General features: G+C 49.7%; 1 pseudogene; it reads right to left on the bottom strand.

Moving 5' to 3' along the window:
- Positions 1-1,529: 1,529 nt before the first annotated feature.
- Positions 1,530-2,221, bottom strand: LOC144161699 (ras-like GTP-binding protein RHO pseudogene; annotated as a pseudogene).
- Positions 2,222-7,110: the final 4,889 nt, after the last annotated feature.

The raw sequence follows: 7,110 nt of genomic DNA, 5'->3' as shown, positions 1-7,110 counted from the left end.
CGTGCGACCGGCGCATCGGCTGAGGCAAGGGGCGACCCGAGCTTCGTCTTGACGTCTTCATAGCAACGTTTGCCGCGGATAGAAGGCAGCGCCAACGCAGCTCCACGCTGCTCTTTCATTCTCTATTCAAAGGGTCGGCCACTTGCGGCCCCCGGCCCGACGTCAGAACCCCTCCCCCCCCCCCCCCCCCCCCCCCCCCCCCCCCCCCCCCCCCCCCCCCTTCTTGTCACTTCTTACCTGAAGACCTACATGGCAGTTTTGACCTCGCAGTTTCTATTGATGATCCCCATCCCAGTTTTGTTATTTATATTCAATTTGGTACGTTACTTTCAACTTGCGGTATTTTTTTTTCTTCCCCGTCCATATTTGCCGTCCGGCCCCCGCAGTGTCGGCTTCATGCAACCTAACCCGCCACCTCAAAAGGTTGCCGACCCCTGCGAATCTATTCCGTCGCTCTGAGAATGGATCGACGGCAAAAAAATTTGCCGACGTGAACCATCGATTGCTCACATAATAATTATGAGCAACTAGGAGCCATTTAACAGCGCGGCTCATTGTTTCACGTCACCACGTTGGAGGGGATGCTTTTTAAAGGTGGCGTACGCGCTTGTTATGAAAGACAATAGGCTAATCAAGATGTGTTCTCTGGCGTCAATATTTTTTGTCGATTTATTAACACTAGAAGCAAGGTCCATTAGTGCTATTGCCGGCGCGGACTAGTGAATTTCCTAACACAGCGGCTCTTAAATCGAAACTGTTTGTGCCGAGGATGGCAGAATTCTTCGTGTGCGTACGCGAAAAAACATATGCGCCACACCATGCTTCCTCCTCGAAGGATACATCCAGGCTCATACCCGCATATGTCACGCACACATCAGAGCGTTTGGATAAAGTTAATCTAGTCAAAGCTCCCCCGACATAGACTGGATGAACCACTAATTGTCTGGTTTTTAAACAAATGTATTTGGGTTCACTGCAATTACGACTCAAGTAGGTTTACCATATTTCGCCCATTCAAGGTGCGTTCAGACCAAGTTTTCGAAGTCGGCTTTGGGTTTGTTTGCGGTTATGTGAAAACGATTGGGAAGCGAGGGTTCGTGCTTTCTATACTGTTTCGCTGGCCGTCCACCTTCACTGTGTGTAATGGCTCCGTAAATAATCTTTTTATAATGCAACACATCGTTTCTTTCATGACTGAGTCGAACGGGCTCAACGTATTACGGGGCCCGTTTGAATATGCGTTCTCTAGTCACCGGAGGCACAGGAAAACACAGAAATAACGAGCATGCTAACAAATTGAAACCGCGACTAATATTAATGACCCAATATAATACCAGATATTATATTCTTTAACAAATTATTGTGTTTACAATAACAAACGCCGACAGAGGTATAACGGCGCTGCGGTCCCTGCTCCGAGGAACCGGAGTAGTGGGTCAACGGGGCGTCCCACCCTTTCGTGTCATTGGCGATGACCCGGATGGCCTAGAGCCACGGCGGCCAGCTCAGATGGTGCTATGGTTGACATGTCATGGCGCAGAAGGAACAGTTCCAAGTTCCAATGCGCACTTGGCCGTGGACAGCGATGTTCTGTCCAGCTGCTGGGTCCTGGAGATCCGGCGGTGGAAGCGGTGGAAGAAGCGGCGAAGACACTGCAGCGAGAGAGGCTCGTCCAGCCCCTCTGGCTTTTCTCACCGAGAACGGGAAGAAGAAGGTGCTCCAGGGAAGGACGCACTTCGGCTTTATTGGCCTCTTGACCTGGAGGGCAGAACCTTGCTGAAGTCTCCAACACCTCTCGCACTCCGTCCTTGGTCTTGGCCGAGCACCCGAGGTGATCATAGGCGATGAACTTCGCCACGGTGCGGCCTTCCTCGGGCGCCATGGGCTTCTGCTTCATATTGACCAGTTCGCGCAGGTCTTTTCGCAGATCACCCTTGTTCCCCACCAGGATGATGGGAACGCTGGGGCAGAAGTGGCCGACCTCGGGCATCCACTCCTCGGGAATGTTCTCGATGAAGACTGGAGAGCCGATGGTGAAACTCATCCAGATGACGTCCGTGTCCTGGTACGACGGTTGCCGCAACCTGTCGTAGTCCTCTTGCCCCGCCGTGTCCCACAGTGCCAGCTCCACCTGCTTACCGTCAACCTCAATGTCGGCGACGTAGTTGTCGAACACAGTAGGCACGTAAACCTGAGCCGGTGGGGCCTCAGCTGTCGGCATAGCTCTCGTTAGCCGGGCGGGTGGCTCGGTTGACACGCAGAAGTGGCCAGCAGCGGTCTCTGGTTGCTGTATCGTGTGGTTGTTGTTGTTGTTCCTCTTCTGGTTGTACATACCCACGTGGGCGATTTGGCCAAGAAACAGGGTGGCTTTTTGGGGCTAAAACGCTCATCTCTCTCATCTCATAGCCCTATACAATCAGCCTGTCGGAATTGGGGAAACGGTTATCGAATGATATAATAGATTTAGAGAAGAATCAGTGATTGATGTCATTTTTGGGAGAAAAGGGTAAAAAATTTTGACCGGGTTAGCGTTACAACCCAACGCGTGGCACAAAACACCACGAGGGAGGTGGTGATGATGATGGTGGTCCATAAAAATGGCACTTAATCACGTGGGAACTGGCCAAGAAGAACTTGTTTTCTTCGTTGAAATCAGCCACGAGGGATAAGCAATCGCTCGATGACTTCTTCACACAGCCCAGCCAGCGCGCTCTCCTAAATTCAAAAGTTTTCTTAATTGCCTAATTGTCGTCCGAACGGCAAGGTATTTCAACCTTATTTATTTTTTGATGTATTTGTATGTATATATAGGGTGTCCCAGCTAGGCACTAAGATTTTAAAAAAGCGCATTGGCGTTACTCGAAGAAGACTTAGAGCATAATGTTTGCAGTACTGTGGAGAAGCGCGCAGTACTTTTTGTTAATTAATTAATTAATTGTACTTAATTATCTAACTTGAAAAGTACTCTCCTAATCATAAATTGTCAATGAGACACATGTACCGTACCCACGAGGGGCATATAACGGCGGTATTTTCAGCGAAAAACTAACTGCGTACTCATTTATTCTGAGTGATAAAGAAACCCCGCGAAATATGAAAAATAGCACGTGATAAATGTAGAACGAATATTTGAGCGAAGTGTCGTTAAAAGTAATGCCAGTGCGATTCTAGCGGGGAAAATCTTTCGAATGAACCAAACTTGTGTTTTGTCTGCATGGACCCTTTATTGAGATTGGCCATGATTGGCAAAAAAAAAAAAAGAAACTTCAGCGTTCGCCGAAATCGTGGCAACACTTGCTCGGAACGAAAAAGACACGTCATTGCGTACACACCTCCAAGCTGATGTCCAATGATTATCACTAGCAACAAAGTGAATGAAGCTCACACTTATAGCAACAATGATGGGGTGAAGGTCGTTGCGGCAGCGAAGTATAGAAGCAAATCGGCTGCAATCGTGCGCTTCAACATTCGTGATGGTCGTGAAGGTTGCGTGCAGCTTCGCTAACTTAAGTCTCACGCGTTAGTGTGAGCTTCCTTAATTTTTTTTTTTCTTTTGATTCAGTGGCGTAGCCAGAGGGGGGGGGGTTGGGGGGGTTAAACCCCCCCCCCCCCCGAAATGTTCACTGCACCCACCCCCCCTCCTCATTCCGTAGTTTTTAAGCAACCATATTCTACCCACAGCGCCGCGCATAGTGCCTCCTTTTCACCAAATTGGCGAACTTCCCAGGCTCGTTGCAAGAGACAATTATGAATGACGGCGATTTTCTTACGACTTTCGGTAAGATCTCGATCGAGGTTTGGGTTCTAGTCGCTGTTGTGATCTCCCAGATCGTCTAGTTTGCCTCCCCCTCACGCGGGTTCCTCTATCCGTCCGTCGCAAGTTCCAGTGGCGTAGCCAAAGGGGGGGGTCGCTGACCGGGCCTCAGCCCCCTCCCCCGAAATTTTTCCGGCCAGCGCCGTGCTGTCTGTTATGCCTGGTACGTCGCCTGTGAACAAAGCCTCATACCCTTCGGATAACATTCACGACCCAATGCCTGTCCTAACGCATTGGTGATTACACAAAACGAAGCGCCCGGGTCAGGATAATTGGGTTGGAGGGGTGCAGCTACAAAAGCGATGGTAGCCCGCTGGTAGGCTCAGCGCACTGGACGCTCAAGGCGTGCGTTGTGTCCCTTTGTGTGTGGCATGTGGCCACACAGAGAATAATTGGCCGGCTGAGTCGTTATCAGCAGAGGAGATTGACTCGTCACGGTATAACCGGGGAAACAAGGAGTGGTCCGCACTGACTCACGGAGGAAAAAAAGAGAGACCGCCCGCCATTGATGGGTGAACACTGGTACGATAAAGAGCCGAAAGGAAAAATACGATCTTTGTATGTGTAAACAGAACCACGTGCAAGCGGCGGCGGCAGACAGTCCTGCAAGTTAACTGAAGAAAGCGATGGGTCTGCGTATTGGGCGGAACGTGTGCTTTAGCTGGATGAATGTCGTGGTTGAGCAGAGGGCCTTTGTGGATGAGTCGCATAGCAAAGTATGCCCCTCTTCTGCGCGTCACCCCTTCATTCTTTTTTACATTTCTGTGGAGCACGGGAAGGTGTTGGCGTGGGATAATTGAATGGGCTCAGCTTGCGCGCACTGCGTTTCTTCAGAAATGTTGCAGACAGCCATTTTCTCCTCCGCGATTAGGCAGATTCGGTCGGCGGTATTTTTCGCTAACCTTGGAAGCTGGGGAACAGCGAGTTGACAAAAAGGGCACGCTACGACTCGCCGAGCGAGTCCCATACTTTATCCTACACGTGAAAGAATTCACGGTCACCAGCCCTGCAGATGGCGCTCGCGACAGTAACAAATACCCGATGACCATCTTCGACCTCGGTCACAACTAAAGCCCCTCCATTGCGTCGACAGCCGCTTTTTGCCTGGGCGGCGGCTGCCCAGAGCAGTTTATATTCAGGGGCCTGAGTCACAACAACGCCGACATGACAAAACAGTGCAAGCGACCTGGCTTTGGGAAGCTCACATGTACTCGAAGTGCCATGCAACACACAAAAGAGGCCGCAATTGTAAGCCATTTTCTTTCCATCACCTTTGATTTATGCTTGCGTGATAACTGTGTCTTTTAATATTTAAATAATCGCTTCCTAATATTTACCCTATCTCACAGTACCTTTATGTCTGCAAGCCAAAAAATTTATATCTCGTTTTATTTCTAATGCAATATTTGCGATTGAATTGGTTGTTGAAAGGAGCGCCAGCTATGAAGCGGGTAGGTAACTTAGAAAGAGGGAAAACGTAAATTCTACTCATATAAGCGCTTAACATCCTATGATGCACAAAGTTGACGAGGGTTACTCAAAGCGTATTGGGACAGTGTTAAGTACATGAAAGTTACCGCTGTCTGTGAATTAGGTGAACAGTTAAAGTACATGAAGAGTTAAAAATGTATTTATTCTCGCTGCAGTTTTAGTAGTTTGCTTCTAGTGCACTGCACGGGCCCGGGCCGGCCCGAAAGCCCGAGCCCGGCCCGGCCCGCGGGCCGGGCTCGGGCCGGGTAGCACACATTTTCTCGGGCCCGGGCCGGGCTCGGGCTTGAACGAAAAATGTTTCGGGCCTTGTTGGCCCGACCCGGCCCGAGCAGTGCCTGAGGCACGGCAGTGGTGTGACGCTAATTCTAAATTGTTGATAGCAAGAAGTTTTCCCATTGATATTTGAGTTTAAGTGAAAAGAAAAAAAAGCGAAGTGCAATGTCACTATGGCGCCGTTAAAAAACATGATAAATAGACGATTCCGCTCAGAAAGCCTTCACATCAATTATAAAACAGGCGGTCTGGGCAGCATAGTGGGAGAGAGCAGGCCAGACGAGGGCACTCCAGACACACAATACAACATGCTTTTTCAAATAAAACAAACAGAACAAAGGCGACATAGACTTCGCACTGTCTACTGTTGCCACCTCCGTGGTAGCAAGCGGCTCCACGGTCACGACGCGTTGCCCTGCATTCCAAGCGCCTGGGCCTCCACGAGAAGCGGGAGACGGAAGAATGGGAGTACAGCTCTTTATTTTGAGTGCACATGTCGAATACACTACTGTGTACAGGATGGGGGTTAGTGGAATAGGCACGCGAGAGGAGACACGGGGAGAAGCAGTCATTCACAAAACAACACAAACACATCCCCTGAGGCTGGGAGCCCTAAAGATTCCGTCGCCGGGGTCCGCCTCACAGAAGTTCCACGAAGGGTCGTGCGGCCCGCGTCGTCGCTTTGTCTCGAACGGTTGCCGGAACCCCCCCTACCCCCGGTGGTGGCGGGCTGGCTCGAAGTCGTCGTCGAACAAAATAAATGGGTCAGTCACAGGGCACATGCGCGGCCGCAGCGTCGTCGGGATGCTACGGGTCCGTGGAGGGCGAAACCAAACCCTACTGGAGCGGTTCCTCCACTTCGGAAAGCAAACTGTCACCCAAAAATGCCGAGGCAAGGCAGACAAGATTTGTTGCCATCAGCTGCTGCCTTCAAGGTCCGCACATCCCCATTTTTTTGCCGAAAGTAGGAACGCCGGACGCCCACATGTTTTCGTATGGGCGTTAGTCACAACCGTGCATAGTTTCGGGGACGAATTTTCGAAGCAGAGCCAATGTTTCGCATAAAAAGTTTTAAAACCATGATTCAAAGCAGAAAAGAAAACAAACGCAGACAAAATAATGCTGCCTTCATCACTGAAGGGAAAGACAGAAATGTAGTCATGAAAGCGGACACGTCATCTGCTCAAATATCAGGCGCGTTCGTGTATGGACCCGAACCTTGAATTGGACTGAACCTTGATTGAACCCGTGGCGCAATCTCCGAGTTCCTTTAGCAACAGATAGTAAAAGCAAAATGCTGTCAAATATTCCAGCAGTGAATGTACGTAAACTTAGTCTGTTGAGTCAACACTAACAAAATCCTAATTATATTATTGTGATCACAGTATTTCCCATTCATTGCTTTATGTAGTCGCTTTATGCTTACACTTTTAGGTTAAAAACAGCAAACGTTTTCGGGCTCATGTTTATAGCCTTTTGGACTCGGGCGGATACTTAGAAAGTCTGGCGGGCACCGACTTATTTCATTTAAA

This window comes from Haemaphysalis longicornis, unplaced genomic scaffold (assembly GCF_048455015.1).
Source record: "Haemaphysalis longicornis isolate Haplotype H1 unplaced genomic scaffold, Haemaphysalis longicornis Haplotype H1 scaffold_1, whole genome shotgun sequence".
Taxonomy (NCBI): domain Eukaryota; kingdom Metazoa; phylum Arthropoda; class Arachnida; order Ixodida; family Ixodidae; genus Haemaphysalis; species Haemaphysalis longicornis.
The sequence above is the reverse complement of the archived record's forward strand: the minus strand, read 5'-3'. Positions and strand labels throughout refer to the sequence as shown.